This window comes from Perca fluviatilis, chromosome 11, assembly GCF_010015445.1.
Source record: "Perca fluviatilis chromosome 11, GENO_Pfluv_1.0, whole genome shotgun sequence".
Lineage (NCBI taxonomy): Eukaryota > Metazoa > Chordata > Actinopteri > Perciformes > Percidae > Perca > Perca fluviatilis.
The window spans coordinates 2,947,772-2,967,525 of record NC_053122.1 but is presented as its reverse complement, the minus strand read 5'-3'; the positions used below and the strand labels follow the sequence as shown (position 1 = coordinate 2,967,525).

The window sequence follows — 19,754 nt, the reverse complement described above, 5'->3', positions numbered from 1 at the left end:
CCCAGTTAATATTGCTTACTGTATCAGAAGTCTCTTTTATATAGTGGTCCCCTAATACTGTATCTGAAGTCTCTTCTATATAGACCTTAGTGGTCCCCTAATACTGTATCTGAAGTCTCTTTTATATAGACCTTAGTGGTCCCTAATACTGTATCTGAAGTCTCTTTTATATAGACCTTAGTGGTCCCCTAATACTGTATCTAAAGTCTCTTTTATATAGACCTTAGTGGTCCCCTAATACTGTATCTGAAGTCTCTTTTATATAGACCTTAGTGGTCCCCTAATCACTGTATCTGAAGTCTCTTTTATATAGACCTTAGTGGTCCCCTGATACTGTATCTAAAGTCTCTTTTATATAGACCTTAGTGGTCCCCTAATACTGTATCTAAAGTATCTTTTATATAGACCTTAGTGGTCCCCTAATACTGTATCTAAAGTATCTTTTATATAGACCTTAGTGGTCCCCTAATACTGTATCAGGAAGTCTCTTTTATATAGTGGTCCCCTAATACTGTATCTGAAGTCTCTTCTATATAGACCTTAGTGGTCCCCTAATACTGTATCTGAAGTCTCTTTTATATAGACCTTAGTGGTCCCCTAATACTGTATCTGAAGTCTCTTTTATATAGACCTTTAGTGGTCCCCTAATACTGTATCTAAAGTCTCTTTATATAGACCTTAGTGGTCCCCTAATACTGTATCTGAAGTCTCTTTTATATAGACCTTAGTGGTCCCCTGATACTGTATCTAAAGTCTCTTTATATAGACCTTAGTGGTCCCCTAATACTGTATCTAAAAGTCTCTTTTATATAGACCTTAGTGGTCCCCTAATACTGTATCTAAAGTATCTTTTATATAGACCTTAGTGGTCCCCTATACTGTATCTGAAGTCTCTTTTATATAGACCTTAGTGGTCCCCTGATACTGTATCTAAAGTCTCTTTTATATAGACCTTAGTGGTCCCCTAATACTGTATCTAAAGTCTCTTTTATATAGACCTTAGTGGTCCCCTAATACTGTATCTAAAGTCTCTTTTATATAGACCTTAGTGGTCCCCTTAAAACTGTTTAGAAATCCTCTTTAATATAGACCTTGGTGGTCCCCTAATACGGTATTTAAATTCTCTTTATATAGACCTTAGTGGTCCCCTAATACTGTATCTAAAGTCTCTTATATAGACCTTAGTGGTCCCCTAATACTGTATCAGAAGTCTCTTTTATATAGTGGTCCCCTAATACTGTATCTGAAGTCTCTTTTATATAGACCTTAGTGGTCCCCTGATACTGTATCTAAAGTCTCTTTTATATAGACCTTAGTGGTCCCCTAATACTGTATCTAAAGTCTCTTTTATATAGACCTTAGTGGTCCCCTAATACTGTATCTAAAGTCTCTTTTATATAGACCTAAGTGGTCCCCTAATACTGTATCAGAAGTCTCTTTTATATAGTGGTCCCCTAATACTGTATCTGAAGTCTCTTCTATATAGACCTTAGTGGTCCCCTAATACTGTATCTGAAGTCTCTTTTATATAGACCTTAGTGGTCCCCCTAAACTGTATCTAAAGTCTCTTATATAGACCTTTAGTGGTCCCCTAATACTGTATCAGAAGTCTCTTTATATAGTGGTCCCCTAATACTGTATCTGAAGTCTCTTCTATATAGACCTTAGTGGTCCCTAATACTGTATCTGAAGTCTCTTTTATATAGACCTTAGTGGTCCCCCAATACTGTATCTGAAGTCTCTTTTATATAGACCTTAGTGGTCCCCTAATACTGTATCTAAAGTCTCTTTATATAGACCTTAGTGGTCCCCTAATACTGTATCTGAAGTCTCTTTTATATAGACCTTAGTGGTCCCCTAATACTGTATCAGAAGTCTCTTTATAATTAGTGGTCCCTTAATACTGTATCTGAAGTCTCTTCTATATAGACCTTAGTGGTCCCCTAATACTGTATCTGAAGTCTCTTTTATATAGACCTTAGTGGTCCCCTAATACTGTATCTGAAGTCTCTTTTATATAGACCTTAGTGGTCCCCTAATACTGTATCTGAAGTCTCTTTTATATAGACCTTAGTGGTCCCCTAATACTGTATCTGAAGTCTCTTTTATATAGACCTTAGTGGTCCCTTAATACTGTATCTAAAGTATCTTTTATATAAGGTCTATATAAAAGCATCCAAAGAGCACCATGTCATGGGACCTTTAATAAGATTTAACACTACAGTGTGAGGGACAGATCCGATGGCCAGAGACTTGAGACTTGACTTGGACTTCCAAAAAATGACTTCTCTGAACATCTCTGTGATACACACACACACACACACACAATACTTAGTTGCTGCTAGTTTGAGTCGACATATATAATGGAATATCAGCAGACTTCTGTCTTCTTAGGCTTTAAAAGGTTGTGAGTCGCTGCTCCACAGTATGTTTCCCAGAGGATGATGATGAGGATGATGATGATGAGGATGTTTCGGTGACTCAGCAGGAAAACGTTCCTGCGGCCTGAGTCACGTGCAGAGAGAGGAGAAATTTAAACGTGTAAAAGCTCTTTTTATTCACCGTGTTTTAGATCAGTTTACTGTCCGAGTTGAGTCAGCAGAGCAGAGCAAAAATGACGGCTGAATCAGATGTTTCCAGAGTGTGTTTTGTGCTACTTTTCAGCGAGAACTTCTCTGCGTTATCTTTAGATATCCTGTTGTTGTTCCAGGCAGCAGGACAGACAGCAGGACAGACAGCAGGACAGACAGCAGGACAGGCAGCAGGACAGGCAGCAGGACAGACAGCAGGACAGGCAGCAGGACAGACAGCAGGACAGGCAGCAGGACAGACAGCAGGACAGACAGCAGGACAGGCAGCAGGACAGACAGCAGGACAGACAGCAGGAGGACAGACAGCAGGACAGACAGCAGGAGGACAGACAGCAGCAGGACAGACAGCGACAGACAGCAGGAGGACAGACAGCAGGAGGACAGACAGCAGGACAGACAGCAGGAGGACAGACAGCAGGACAGACAGCTGTAGGACAGACAGCAGGACAGACAGACAGGACAGACAGCACAGACAAGCAGGCAGCTGGACAGGCAGCAGGACAGACAGGACAGAGCGCAGGACAGACACAGGACAGACAGCACAGACAGACACACAAGACAGGCACAGGACAGACAGCAGGACAGAAGGACAGGCAGCAGGACAGACAACAACAAGGCAGGACAGGACAGACAACAGACAGGGACAGGACCAGGACAGACAACACAGGACAGACAGCAGGACAGACAGCAGGACAGACAGAGAGCAGCAGCAGGACAGACAGGACAGGCACAGGCACAGACAGACAGAACAGACAGAGACAGACAGACAGCAGACAGGCAGGACAGACAGCAGGACAGACAGAAGCACAGACACAGACAGGACAGACAACACAGGACGAAACAGGGGACAGACAGTGGACAGGGACAGGGGACAGACACAGGACAGGAAACAGGACAGACAGGGACAGACAGCAGGAGACAGCAGGACAGGAAGAGGACAGACAGGGACAGCAACAGACAGACAGCGGACAGGGGACAGGCGGACAGGAAGAGGACAGACAGGGACAGCAGACAGAAAGGACAGACAGGGACAGGACAGGACAGCAGACAATGACAGTGGACAGACAGGGACAGGGACATGACAGAATGGACAGGAAGACAGTGGACAGACAGGACAGACAGTGGACAGAGACAGGACAAGGAAAAAGACACAGAACAGAAGAGGACAGAGAAAGGAGCGAAAAAAAAAAAAAAAAAAAAAAAAAAAAAAAAAAAAAAAAAAAAAAAAAAAAAAAAAAAAAAAAAAAAAAAATTTGAGAAAAAAAAAAAAAAAGATGCCAGACGGAAAAAAAAATAAGGTATGGTTGACAATATTGAACAACATAAACATTAATATTATTGAAAACATATTACAACACACACACACACACACACACCTAAAGAAACACAAAGACAGGTTCCTGCCCAGTCTTATCTTCACATATTCTTCTGTTCTTATTCTTGCCGCCAACAACAGCTGTCATCAGATGACCTTTACAGTGATTGGTCATCGTTAGGGACAGCTCAGTAGTGACTGCATGTTGGTAGGAGAGTGTGTGTGTGTGTGTGTGTGTGTAGGAGTGTGTGTGTTTAGGAGAGTGTGTGTGTTTAGGAGAGTGTGTGTTGTCCCTACAGAATACTAAGACCTGGAATACTCAAAGTCGGCATCAAAAGAGTGTGTGTGTGTGTGTGTGTTTGTGTCTTTGTGTCTGAATGTGTGTCTTTGTGTGTGTATTTGTGTCTGTGTGTGTTTCTGTCTGTGTGTCTGTGTGTGTGTGTGTGTGTGTGTGTGTGTGTGTGTGTGTGTGTGTGTGTGTGTGTCTGTGTGTGTGTGAGTGTGCGTGTGTGTGTGTGTGTGTGTGTGTGTGTGTGTGTCTCTGTACTCGTGTGTCTCTTTGTGTGTGTGTGTATGCATGTGTGTCTTTGTGTGTGTGTGTGTGTGTGTGTGTGTGTGTGTGTGTATGTGTCTGTGTGTGTGTGTATCGGTGTGTGTGTGTCTGTGTGTGTCTCTGTACTCGTGTGTCTCTGTGTGTGTGTGTGTGTGTGTGTGTGTGTGTGTGTGTGTCTCTGTACATGTGTGTGTGTGTGTGTGTGTGTGTGTGTGTGTGTGTGTGTGTGTGTGTGTGTATTTTATCTTGGGTTGGGATGATAAAGAAATAAGTTATCCAAAAACGGTCTTCGGATTCTTTGGAAGTTAGTAATTCCCCGGGAAAACATCTGACAGGAAGTAACGTGTTTTTTTTTTTTGTGTGTGTGTGTGTGTGTGTGTGTGTGTGTGTGTGTGTGTGTGTGTGTGTGTGTGTGTGTGTGTGTGTGTGTGTGTGTGTGTGTGTGTGTGTGTGTGTGTGTGTGTGTGTGTGTGTGTGTGTGTGTGTGTGTGTGTGTGTGTGTGTGTGCGTGCGTGAGGGGGCTGGAGTGTGTTTGTGTGTTCTCAGTGTGTGTGTGTGTGTCTGTCTGTCTGTGTGTGTGTGTTGTGTGTGTGTGTGTGTGTGTGTGTGTGTGTGTGTGTGTGTGTGTGTGTGTGTGTGTGTGTGTGTGTGTGTGTGTGTGTGTGTGTGTGTGTGTGTGTGCGTGCGTGTAGTAAAATGGAAAGTTCCCCAGCTGTTATCTGAAACCTCAGGCTGACTCTGAGTGACTTTGTGGGATCTCCTCTCTTCGTGAGGATTAAAGTTGTAGTTCTTGTAACCGAGGACATTTTGCTGGGTCATAGCTTCAGGACCTAGACGAGGTTTTTACGGTTTAAATATAGATTTTGGATTAAAGGGTCCGAGCAGAGGTTTCTGACCCAAAGGTTATGAACCAGAGCCGAGCCTCGGGACATTTTAACCCTAAACTCAGATACCATCAGAGGGAGAATAAAGTCACACATTTAAATTCCATTCCTCCGCATTTCACAATGAAATGCAGTCACATGACTTATAGACCCAATCACAAAGTTTACTATAACTTCTGGGTAGAAAGCTCCTGCGGGACGTCCCGTACAGCGGTGGAAGGTAACGTAACGAGTAAAAGAAGTTCGGAACAAAATAACATTTAATCAACTCACTTTTTAACTTTTAACCCTTGTGTTGTCTTCTGGTCGACCATGCACTTGTTGTCCTTCTGGGTCAAAATTTACACATTTTTTTACCTTTTTTTTTGTTGTTGATATTTTTGACACATTTTCTGACGTTTTTGTTACTTTTTTTCAATGTTTTTGTCAATTTTGTCAATGTTTTTGTCAATTTTTTCAATGTTTTTGTTCCTTTTTTCGCAATTTTTTCAATCTTTTTGTCACTTTTTTCAATGTTTTTTTCCGTCACTTTTTTCAATGTTTTTGTCACTTTTTTTCAATGTTTTTTTTCTATGTTTTCGTCACTTTTTTCAACAATTTTGTCACTTTTTTCGCATTTTTTTCAATGTTTTCGTAACTTTTTTCAATGTTGTTGTCAATTTTTTCAATGTTTTTTTTTCGTCACTTTTTTCAATGTTTTGTCACTTTTTTCAACATTTTTGTCACTCTTTTCGCATTTCTTTTTCAATGTTTTCGTCACTTTTTTCAATGTTTTCGTCACTTTTTTCGAAGAAGAAATACCTTTTATGTAGCCTATGCAAAGGTAACCCAAAGGTTATGAACTCAGATACCATCAGAGGGAGATGGTTTTTTTAACCGTTGATATTTTTGACACATTTTCTGACGTTTTTGTCACTTTTACTTACCCTTTTCAATGTTTTTGTCACTTTTTTCAGGATTTTCATCACTTTTTTCAATGTTTTTGTCACTTTTTAAAATGTTTTTATCGTCACTTTTTTCAATATTTTTGTCACTTTTTAAAATGTTTTTTTTCGATGTTCTTGTCACTTTTTTCAATGTTTTTGTCACTTTTTTCAAAAATGTCACTTTTTTCGAAGAAGAAATACCTTTATGTAGCCTATGCAAAGATAAAAAAAACACATGACCTAGACGAGGTTTTTACGATTTAAATATAGATTTTGGATTAAAGGGTACATTTTTTTTCAATGTTTTTGTCAATTTTGTCAATGTTTTCGTCACGTTTTTCAATGTTGTCAATTTTTTTTTTTTTTTTTTTTTCGTTACTTTTTTCAATGTTTTGTCACTTTTTTCGAAGAAGAAATACCTTTATGTAGCCTATGCAAAGAAAAAAAAACACATGAAAATTCAAAATATGTCAAAAATATAATGGAAAGTATGTTGTTACGTGTCATTGGGCATTTTTAACTGGGTATATGGAAATCCTGGAACTTTTTAGTGAGTTTACTGCGCATACCTGCGTATCAAGTAGACTACACCACTGCGTTTTTGTCATTTTTTTTAATTAACATTTATTTCAAAATAGAAAAGGTTACACTTCATACGGTATTTTACTCCTAACACATATGGCTTTGGTCCGGATTGACTTGCCGTTTGGTCCTGGTCTTATAGATTATCTTTAAAAAAACAAAGATTCCCAGAGTTAAAAATACATCCAGATAATAATAATTATGAATGAATTAATACACAGTCAGCAGAAACAAAAAACATTGTGTGGAGTGAGAAGCAGAAATGAAACGATGACTCTTAAGGAAGATTTAAAAATACCAATGGGAGGGGAAGAGCTGACTTCCTCAATCAACAGCCGAAAACTGGCTGAGACTTGACGTTGTGGTTGTATCTTCCGAATCATAGGTTTAGATCAGTGGGGGGGGTCAAACTCAACTTCCCAGAGGGCCACACTGGAAAATTAGAATCACACCAAGGGCCAGACATGTTTAGTTTATTGATAGGCTTTGTGTCATATAGTCTTCTCACTCACAGTTTGGTCGACATAAAGTCCTGAAGAAGTCAGGAGAAAGTTCCTCGGCCATCAGAGAAAAGAAGAGCCCAAAAACGTCGGAAAAAATGACAAATATTTTGGCAGAAGTGGCAAAAACGTCAGAAAAAATGACAAAAACGTCGGAAAAAGTGGCAAAAAGTAGGTGTGCGGGGGGGAGGGTGCAGAGGACATGTCCCCCAAATATTTCAAACAGGAGGATTTTTCTCTTGAAATATTAAAGAGAGCTCCTGCCCCAAAAGAGTAAGAAATAACCGCTCAAGGGGGCTCAAAACATGCACGGAAAGCAAATATTGTCTACTTGTTGCAGCACTACTCTCTACTGCTGTCTCTCTACATAATATTCTCTACTGCTGTCTCTCTACATACTACTATCTACTGCTGTCTCTGTCCATACTACTCTCTACTGTTGTCTCTCTACATACTACTCTCTACTGCTGTCTCTCTACATACTACTCTCTACTGCTGTCTCTCTACATCTTACTCTCTACTGCTGTCTCTCTACATACTACTCTCTACTGTTGTCTCTCTACATACTACTCTCTGCTGTCTCTCTACATACTACTCTCTACTGCTGTCTCTCTACATACTACTCTCTGTTGTCTCTCTACATACTACTCTCTACTGTTGTCTCTGTCCATACTACTCTCTACTGTTGTCTCTCTACATATTACTCTCTACTGCTGTCTCTCTACATACTACTCTCACCGTGTCTCCTCTACATACTCACTCCTACTGCTGTCTCTCCACACCCACTCTCTACTGCTGTCTCTCTTACATACTCACTCTCTACTGCTGTCTCTCTCACATACTACTCTGTTGTCTCTCTACATACTCACTCTCTACTGCTGTCTCTCTACATACTCACTCTGTTGTCTCTCTACATACTACTCTCTACTGTTGTCTCTGTCCATACAACTCTCTACTGTTGTCTCTCTACATACTACTCTCTAGCTGTCTCTTTACATACTACTCTCTACTGTTGTCTCTGTCCATACAACTCTCTACTGTTGTCTCTCTACATACTACTTTCTACTGCTGTCTCTCTACATACTACTCTCTGTTGTCTCTACATACTACTCTCTACTGTTGTCTCTGTCCATACAACTCTCTACTGTTGTCTCTACATACTACTCTCTACTACTGTGTCTCTTTACATACTACTTTCTACTGCTGTCTCTCTACATACTACTCTCTACTGCTGTCTCTCTACATACTACTCTCTACTGTTGTCTCTGTCCATACAACTCTCTACTGTTGTCTCTCTACATACTACTCTCTACTGTTGTCTCTGTCCATACTACTTTCTAGCACTGTCCTCTCTACATACCACTCTACTGCTGTCTCTCTACATACCACTCTCTACTGTTGTCTCTACATACTCACTCTCACTGTTGTCTCTACATACTCACTCTCTACTGCTGTCTCTCTACACAACTCTCCTCTACTGCTGTCTCTCTACATACCACTCTCTGCTGTCTCTACATACTACTCTCTAACTGTTGTCTCTCTACATACTCACTCTCTACTGTTGTCTCCTCTACATACTCACTCTCTACTGCTGTCTCTACACACTACTCTCTACTGCTGTCTCTCTACATACTCACTCTCTACTGCTGTCTCTCTACATACTCACTCTCTCTGTTGCTCTCTACATACTAATCTCTACTGTTGTCCTCTGTCCATAAACTCTCTACTGCTGCTCTCTACATACTCACTCTCACTGTTGTCTCTCTACATACTAATTTCTACTGTTGTCTCTCTACATACTACTCTCTACTGCTGTCTCTCTACATACTCACTCTACTGTTGTCTCTCTTACATATCCACTCTTACTGTTGTCTCTCTACATACTTACCTCTACTGTTGTCTCTCTACATACTACTCCTCTACTGCTGTCTCTACATACTCACTCTTTCTGGCTGTCTCTACATACTACTCTACTGTTGTCTCTCTACATACTCACTTCCCCACCGTTGTCTCCCTACATACTAACCTCTACTGCTGTCTCTACATACTACTCTCTACTGTTGTCTCTACATACTACTCTCTACTGCTGTCTCTCTACATACTACTCTTTGCTGCTGTCTCTCTACATACTACTCTCTACTGCTGTCTCTCTACATACTACTCTCTACTGCTGTCTCTCTACTCTCTACTACTGACGAATGTGTATGCCCTTTGTGTGAACTGATAATCTACAAGGCCACAAGTGAACCATCTTCCTTCCCCAGATCTGTCCCTCCCTTGACAGTTTAGATGTAGGGGGAGCGTGACCCCCAGCTGTGGAAGTAGGGAACAAAGGAAAATATTAAGTAGGTTTTATGACGTTTTCTGGTCTTTTTAGAAAGTGTCAGGCAGGATCTATATCTTTATGTCGCCTGGGAGAAGTGTAAGGCAAGATCTTTATCTTTATGTGCCTGTAAGAAAATGCAAAGTCATGTTTAGAATAGATCATGTGTGGATGTCACTCCCTTTTTCCCAATGTGCATTTAAGCTCACTGTTTCCTCTCACTCATTTGAAGAATCTACTCCACACTGAGCTGTTGTGATTTTTATGAATCTGTATTCCTCCTATATTTGCAAATATATCTTTAATAAAATACAAAAACCTAACTTGGTTTAGCCTCTGACTGTCTTATTTGTTTCACTTTACTAAACTTTGAAAACTCTCCCCTGCTGCAAAGGAAACTTCCATTACACCTTTGGTGTTGTTAATATGATGCTAAAAGTCTCCTTTAGCGTCATATTTAGACGCGCTTTATCTAAACGCACTGGGTCAGGGCAATTACTCACTTCTTTGACGCAGTTAGGTTTAAGAAAAGATGGTGGGTGGGCTTATCAAAGGTACATTTACGCGGGCACGGGGAAAGAACGGGACAGTTGGGTTTTAGGGAAACGTGACACGGGATATGAAAACCGGTCTCCCGGAAAGGGCCTGTGTTGTTTGACCCATCCACCCCTTAACCCGGCTCCCTATCCCCTTCTTTCCCATTACCCATCCACTGTTGTCCACATACCCACTTCCAGCCCCACACCACTGTCTCCACATACCACCCCAGCTTCTCCACATAACCTATCCCCACTGTTGTCCTCTACATACACCAATCCCACACCCCCCCCCATACCCACCTCCCACTGCTGTCCTCCACACCACTCCCCACTGTTGTCCTCTACATACCCCCCCCACTGCTGTCCTCTACATACCTCTACGCTGTCCCTACATACCACCTCACTCTGTCCTCCACACCACTCCCCACCGCTCTCCCCCACACACCTTAATTGTCCTTCACCACTCCCACTGCTGTCCCCTACAACCACCCCCACTGCTGTCCTCTACATACCACCTCCACTGCTCGTCTCTCTACACCACTCCCACTGCTGTCTCTCCACATACCACCTCACCCACTCCCCACTGTCGTCCTCTACACCACCTCCCCACTGTCTGTCTCTACATCACCTCTCACTGCTGTCTCTCTACATACTACACTCACTGCTGTCTCTCTACATACCACCTCTACTGTTGTCTCTACATACTACTCTCTACTGTTGTCTCCCACATACCCACTGTTGTCCTCTACATACCACCTCTACTGCTGTCCTCTACATACACTCACTTCTACCGCTGTCTCTCTACATACTACTCTCTTCTGTTGTCCTCTACATACCACTCTACTGCTGTCTCTCCACATACTACTCTCTAACCGCTGTCTCTCTACATACTCACTCTCTTCTGTTGTCTCTCTACATACTACTCTCTACTGTTGTCTCTCTACATACTACTCTCTACTGCTGTCTCCCTACATACCACACTACTGTTGTCCTCTACATACTACTCTCTACTACTACACTCTCTACATACTACCTCCTACTGCTGTCTCTCTACATACTACCTCTACTGCTGTCTCCTACATACTACTCTCTCCGTTGTCTCTTACATACCACTCTCTACTGCTGTCTCTCTACATACTCACTCTCACTGCTGTCTCTCTACATACTACTCTACTGCTGGTTCTCTCTACATAATACTCTCTACTGTTGTCTCTACTACCCACTCTCTTACTGCTGTCTCTCTACATACTACTCTCTACTACTGTCTCTACATACTACTCTCTACTGTTGTCTCTACATACTCATCTCTACCGTTGTCTCCTACATACTACTCTCATCTGTTGTCTCTCTACATACTACTCTCTTCTGTTGCTCTCTACATACTACTCTCTACTGCTGTCTCTCTACATACTACTCTCTACTGCTGTCTCTCTACATACTCACTCTTCTGTTGTCTCTACATACTATTTTCTTTACACACCTTGTTGTCTCTCTACATACTACTCTCTACTGTTGTCTCTCTACATACTACTCTCTACTGTTGTCTCTCTACATACTACTCTCTACTGCTGTCTCTCTACATACTACTCTCTACTGCTGTCTCTCTACATACTACTCTCTACTGTTGTCTCTCTACATACTAGATTTTTGCAAAAAAGCGTTAAATAGAACCACATATTTCATAGGATTAATATGATCCATTGTGCCAATGTTTTTGTTATGTCATGAGATATCATACAACCCGTTGATGAGAATACGTTGAATATGGACATTCAACCTGTTCTCACTCCGAACTCGTAAAATACGGACATTTGGACAGTGGCTGTCAGCTTCTGAAGCGACGAAAACAGCGGCCTTCAGCGTGTTTTGTAGAACGTACCGGGGAGAGCAGCAGCTACACGGGGGTTAGCGAGTAGTATGAAAGGCCGAAATTCTGCATAGGGAGGTTGGTTGGGGGGGTGGATGGATCAAGAACAGGACTATCACCCAGGAGACCGGTGATCTAAAGGAGACTTTTAGCGTCGATAACAACGACAAATCACAAAGGCACCTGACCAAGCATCTATATTTTAGGAGACAGGACTGAGAACCTGTTGGGACAGACAACATTTGCATCTTGTATTTGCTTTTTCAAAAAGGCTGATGGGTGGAAAAACACACGAGAGAGAATCAGATATTTCTTAAAAACTTAAAAACTTTATTTGGCCAACAGAAACATTTCATTTAAAACAATTAATGCCATACAATCCCTGACGCTGCAGCGTTCACATACAAAGCACAAAAAAATAAAAAGATTTCCAGTCTGATCAGATCAGTTCAAACATCAGTCTGAGGTTTCCCTCGTCTTCGTACCGCAAAGTGGTTCTCCGTCTCGTAGCTGATTCCTAACTAGTCAGTGCTAACAGTGCTAACTGGTTAGCCTCCACATTTCACAGCTTTATATATATAAAACCAAGGAGTTTAAAGGGGTGCTATGCAGTTTTAGCCATTTCTTTGCTGTTTTCTCTCTGTTTGCTGGCAGGTTTCTCTACAGAGCTCCCCCTATAGCTTCAGAATAGATATTTGGCAGCTCCTATGTTTACTCGTGTCTGACTCCTCTCTCGGTCAGTCTGCAGTTTCCTCTTTCTCTGTTCCTCCGACAATGCTTTCCATGCTTTCCTAGCTTTCTGCTTCTTTTTTGCCGGCTCAGCCATGACGATAGTGTGAAAAACTTGTTAGCCGGTTCCTGAATGGGCAGGGCCATGAAGCAATTTGTTACATGGCGAGACCTGATATCACGCGATACTGCCTGATGCTGAGGCCGCTGGCTTGCCGGCTGAAAGTTGCAAGGGTGGTTTTTTCGCTCACAGGCGCTAGGGGGAAGCGAGACGACCACCATTCAACCCGAAAAAAAGTCACATAACCATTCCAATGACTCCGAAGCTGTTCAGTTAAAGTCAATTAAGCTAAAAACCTGCATAGTTCCCCTTTAAGTTTCCGGTTTGGATTGTTGGTTAGTTTGTTGTCTGTCTGTCAGCCGGATTACAGAAAAACCTTTGGCCCGATTTCCATGAAACTTGGTGGAAAGATGAAGCATGGGCCGAGGATGAACCCATACACATTTGGAGCAGATTTGAATCACATAGCAGGTTTAAACGGTCGTTAACATTGTGCGATAAGAGCGTGGCCTTTGGCGGACTCTCCGAGTGCTCTTTCTAGTTCTTACTGATTGTCAAATCGTACCGACATCAAGCTTTCTTTAGAACGACTATTGATTGTAGCTGCAAAAAACTGGAATAAAAACTATGTTTACAATGATTACTAACAAGATACAGAAATGAGGATACAATTTGGAAACCCCTTGTTTGGTTTATCGTCTCAAAAGAGTCAGTTTGTGATTATCAAAGATGCTTCCTATAAAAGAAAATGTATGGCAGTGGCTGTGTGCTGCTCTTTATCACAACAGAAGTTAAACCAGATGTGCATTTGGCTAAAAACAACCAGTAAGTCTTCTTGCTTGAAGTCTTTTCTCTTGTAAAATCAAAACGTACGATTTAAAAACTGTTCGGATAACGCAGCCGCAATTAAGTTGAACTTGTGGGCTGTTGTTTTTCATAGTTCATCCCTCGTTTGTTGTTTTATAAAGCATAAAGTATACATCTTCAACCAATTCTGTGTTACATCTTCTTAGCCAACTTCATTACAACTTATTACCGCTAGTTTTAAACTTCATTTTGGAATTCATAGTCAAAAAAAACTAATTCATATCAAATTACGCCTAATTTATGAAATATTTTAGCAAATATTTAAGATCAGAGGAACGTATGTTGATGCATAATTACAGCCCATTTCGTGTTTGGAACGTCTGTGTAATTTTTGGGCAATTAGTTTGAAAGAAACTCGTATTTTTGATTAAAAAAAACTTTAAAAATGGGTTAAATTCGACCAGAGGAAAACATAATGGTTATTTAAAGGTGCCGACGTTTTCCAGGCGCCAAATGTGTTTCCCTTCTTTTATTTCTCATAAGTCTTTTAAAAATGAATGTGATTCAAGACGTAAAGAGGCCAAGAAGATGTTGCACCTGAAAACTTACTTGGACAAACAGCACCAATGTGAGATTTAAACAGTGTTGTAGTCGAGACCACCTAAACCGAGACCAAGTCATCACCAAATCGAGTGGATCGAGACTGGGACAAACTCTTTGGGGCCCTATCTTGCACCCAGCGCAAGGCAGCGCAACACAAAGCCCGACGCAAGTCTTCACAGGTCTTGAAATAAGTCCTCTTCATTTGAGACCGAGACAACACTAAATAGAAATGTGGTTGATTCTGAGACGAGACAGAGACCTTCAAAAAGTGGTCTTGAGACCAAGGGCCCTATTTTAACGCTCCAAAAGCATGGCGTGAAGCGCCTGGTGCAGGTGTGTTTAGGGCGTGTCCAAATCCACTTTTGATAGTTTGATGGTGGGAAAAAAGGGTCCGTGCGCCAGGGGGCATAGTTGAAAAGGGTTGTACTTAGTGTCTTCATTAATCAGAGGTGTGTTTTGGGCGTAACATGCAATCAACCAATCAGAGATCATCTCCCATTCCCTTTAAAAGCCAGGCGCGTTTGGACCCTTAGAGCATTGCTGTTATGATGGAGGATTTACACCGTAATATATTATTTGTAATCTTCTGCATGTGTGTTTGTGTGTGTGTGTGTGTGTGTGTGTGTGTGTGTGTGTGTGTGTGTGTGTGTGTGTGTGTGCGTGCTGTGCGTCCCTGTGTGTGTAACAAGCATAGTGTGGGCGCTGGTGACGAGCCTAGGAGCATTTTACTAATGCTCTGTTAAAATAACAATGAAATGCTGAGTTATTGACTGTAGTCCCGGTTTTGTTGGTCAATGGTGCGGCACTACCCTCTGCGCTTCAAGATAGTAATACTCCCAGAATGCACCTGAACACACCTCCCTGTAAGACCAGCACGCCCAGAATGCACCTGAACACACCTCCCTGTAAGACCAGCACGCCCAGAATGCACCTGAACACACCTCCCTGTAAGACCAGCACTCCCAGAATGCACCTGAACACACCTCCCTGTAAGACCAGCACGCCCATGGGCCACAGATGAGCACAGGTGCATTATTTAAATGAAGTGTGCGCTGGACGGGACATTGACAACTAGCAAAGACACTTGCGTCGGGCTTTGCGCTGCGCTTCACCGGGTGCAAGATAAGGACCAAAGACCCATCTCGAGTACTACAACACTGGATTTAAGCTTCATCTTTCTAACAAATCGTTGCAGTTTTATAAGAGAAAAGACTTCTCGGAGGAAGACTGACTGTCTGGTCAACTTTCCCACCAACGAAGAGAACTTGGAGCCGTTTCCCTGAGCTTCTCCAAACCACCCGAGACACGGCTGTTTCAGTTTACCAACAACAAACAACGATCCTTTTCCACCAAAAAAACCCCAGAAACGACAGGAAATGTACTTTCAAGCAACAGAGGAACTTCTTCTTCGGGCTGTGCCTGATTTTTGGGGAAGTGAGTGTCTGTCTAAGATCCACAGAGACATTTAGCCAAAGGGTGAAATACAAAAAGAAATGGTTTCAAAAGCTCGCACATTCAATAAGTTTGTAATTTGTAGCCAGTAAATCACCTAGTTTGAAGGATGAAGATGATTCTCCGGGCAGCAAACACGCACAGATGTGTTTCTGATTTAACCCTTGTGTTGTCCCTCTGGTTAAATTTGACCCATTTTCATAGTTTTTTAAATCCGAAATATGGGTTTATTTCAACCAAATTGCCCCAAAATAACTTGGATGCATGCATGTACGTTAAATGGAAGCCATAACACATTCTTCGCATGTAAAATTAATGATTACTTTCATTGAATGTTGGCTGTTTTATTAAATTTCACATAAACTGTGATCTATTCAACATACTCTCATCTTAACTATTAGTCCCAATCATTGATAATTTGAGTATTGAGCATGCCCCCCCCAGGTTAGGGATGAGCCCCCTCCCTCGAATGTTTATGCTGCATTCCAGACACAATTTTCAGCCCGTAAGTTACGACTTCAAGTCACGACTGAGGACTTGGTAACGACAAAAACCTTGTAACTAGCGTTAGCTATCGGATACCTAACAGTGACGTTAGCTAGCGTTAGCTCATACTAGCGATTTCTAGTCCGCAACATATTTTGGGCTTCATTTAATAAAGGTAACCTGTAGTAGTACACAATCATACGTGTTTGTTTTGACCAATCAGCGATGTTCAGTCCTGTAAAAACAACAAAAACCAGCAGTTTTCAGTCAACTGAGAAGTTGGACCTCGGCCACAGAGACTTTGGTTTCTGAGGTAGGAACTGCGGCGCGAGGATTTATAGCCGAACAACAACGTTCCTCCGGTGTGACAAGTTCCTGGGTTATTGATGAAATAGTTCTGGGAAACCTTCTTGTGGTGGAAAAGGATCTGAAGTGAAAACCAAGACATGCAGCTAACAGATCAGAGCTGCTTTTAAACCGTCAAAGCTGCATTCACGTCACATGACCGGTACAGACCAATGGTAAACGTTAGGGCTGAGGGACATGTGCTTTTGTCAACATAAGTTGATTAATACACTTCTAGAGACAATATATCACGGCCGCGTCGAGCCAGGCAGGTAATCATATACAGGAAGGCCACACTGCAGCCGGACACTTTACAAAATAAAGCAAATTTCAAAATAAAACAGCCAGGTTTTGTGGTGATTTTGGCTGTCTAGACTTCTCAGCTGTGTGTACAGCGAGACACACGATTAGACACACGGAAAGAGAGACCGACACACACAGACACACACACACAGACACACACATGCATATACACTCTCACACACAAACACACACACACGCATACACACACACAGACACATGCATACACACACACACACAGACATGCATACACACACACACACAGACATGCATATACACACACAGACACACACATGCATACACACACAGACACACACATGCATACACACACACACACACACATGCATACACACACACACACACACAGACAAACACACACACACATGCATACACACACACACAGACATGCATATACACACACAGACACACACATGTATACACACACAGACACACATGCATACACACATACAGACACACACACACACACAGACAGACGCAAACAGACGCACCTGCACTGACAGACAGACAGACAGACAGACACATGCATACACACACACACAGACACACATGCATACACACATACAGACACACACACACACACACACACACAGACGCAGACAGACGCACCTGCACTGACAGACAGACAGACAGACAGACACATGCATACACACACACACACACACACGGACACACACATGCATACACACACACACAGACACACACACACACACACACACACAGACAGACGCACATGCACAGACAGATAGAGGCACATGCATACACACACACAGACACACACATGCATACACACACACACACACACACACACATGCATAAACACGCACACACAGACACACACACAGACAGACAGACAGACAGACAGACAGGAATCTACGTTCATGGCTATTCGTGGCGCTTCAGCGTGCGGTGCGTTCCTGGAGTGAAGAGCATATTTACTGCAACTCAATCATTCTGGTAAACAAAATAAAGAAATATAAATTCTAGGGAAAAGAATCAATTTTAAAAATCGTCGATACACGATACATGAAATAAAAAGTAAACATCAGGTAAATTTGTAGATTTGCAGGACGTGAATGCAGCTTTAGCACAACAGCTGATTGGCTTTTTTTTTTTTTTTTTAACATCTTTTCTTGGATCAACCAGATAGAAAAAAAACTTACTTTGAACTTTTTTTTACAACAACAAAAATAACAAAAATCAGAATGAGAGAATAAAACAACTGAGGTTAAAGCGTAACTCTCGCCAAAATGCAACCTAGGGCTCTTTTTGGTGAATGTACCCCGAGTCAAACTTTCGTTTAAAAGCATATTTAGGACCGAATCGCCACTTTTAAGATTCACCGTATTCTTGTTTTTTTGGTCAAATGGCCTTTTGAGTGGGAGTGCTAGGGGCACTCTCATGCGAGTCTCAAAATAGCTCTTTTTAAACCACTGAGAAGGCTCGACACAACATGAGACTTTGGTCCAAGTATCACCAGGAGCTCTACACCTTAACTACACCGGTGACCAATAGATATACTATAACCAGGAGCTCTACACCTTAACTACACCAGTGACCAATATATATACTATAACCAGGAGCTCTACACCTTAACTACACCGGTGACCAATAGATATACTATAACCAGGAGCTCTACACCTTAACTACACCGGTGACCAATATATATACTATAACCAGGAGCTCTACACCTTAACTACACCGGTGACCAAGATATATACTATAACCAGGAGCTCTACACCTTAACTACACCGGTGACCAAGATATATACTATAACCAGGAGCTCTACACATGAACGAAAGCATTGACAACACTGTTTGTGTTCAGAGTTTACTAAAAAGCCCCAGATTTAGTATATCGATTCGAATAATATATATGATAAGTTATATATCTATTGGTCACTAGTGAAGGTGTAGAGCTCTGGTTATATATATTGGTCACCGGTGTAGTTAAGGTAAATTTATTAAATTATTGTCACCGGTGTAGAGTAAGCTTGTTATAAATCTATTGTCACTGAATAATAGAGCTCCTGGTTATAGTATATTTGGTCAGGTAGTTAAGGTAGAGCTCCTGGTTATAGTATATATCTATTGGTCACCGGTGTAGTTAGTGTAGAGCTCCTGGTTATAGTATATATCTATTGGTCACTGGGTAGTTAAGGTAGAGCTCCTGGTTATAGTATATCTATTGGTCACCGGTGTAGTTAAGGTGTAGAGCTCCTGGTTATAGTATATCTTGGTCACCGGTGTAGTTAAGGTGTAGAGCTCCTGGTTATAATATATATCTTGGTCACTGGTGTAGTTAAGGTGTAGAGCTCCTGGTTATAGTATATCTATTGGTCACTGGTGTAGTTAAGGTGTAGAGCTCCTGGTTATAGTATATCTATTGGTCACGGTGTAGTTAAAGGTGTAGAGCTCCTGGTTATAGTATATCTATTGGTCACCGTGTAGTTAAGGTGTAGAGCTCCTGGTTATAGTATATCTATTGGTCACCGGTGTAGTTAATGTAGAGTCCTGGTTATAGTATATATCTTGGTACGGTGTAGTTAATGTAGAGCTCCTGGTTATAGTATATTTGGTCACCGGTGTAGTTAAGGTGTAGAGTCCTGGTTATAGTAAATTATTGGTCACTGGTGGGTTAATGTAGAGCTCCTGGTTATAGTAAATCTATTGGTCACTGGTGTAGTTAAGGTGTAGAGCTCCTGGTTATAGTATATCTATTGGTCACGGTGTAGTTAAGTGTAGATCTCCTGGTTATAGTATATATATTGGTCCCGGTGTAGTTAAGGTGTAGAGCTCCTGGTTATAGTATATCTATTGGTCACCGGTGTAGTTAAGGTGTAGAGCTCCTGGTTATAGTATATATCTTGGTCA

The 19,754-nt window shown here is 41.7% G+C and overlaps 1 protein-coding gene across 1 annotated transcript in view; it reads left to right on the top strand.

The window, feature by feature from the left end:
- LOC120568519 overlaps positions 1-19,754 on the top strand; it is a 242,933-nt gene that overhangs the window by 174,929 nt on the left and 48,250 nt on the right. The window lies entirely within an intron of this gene.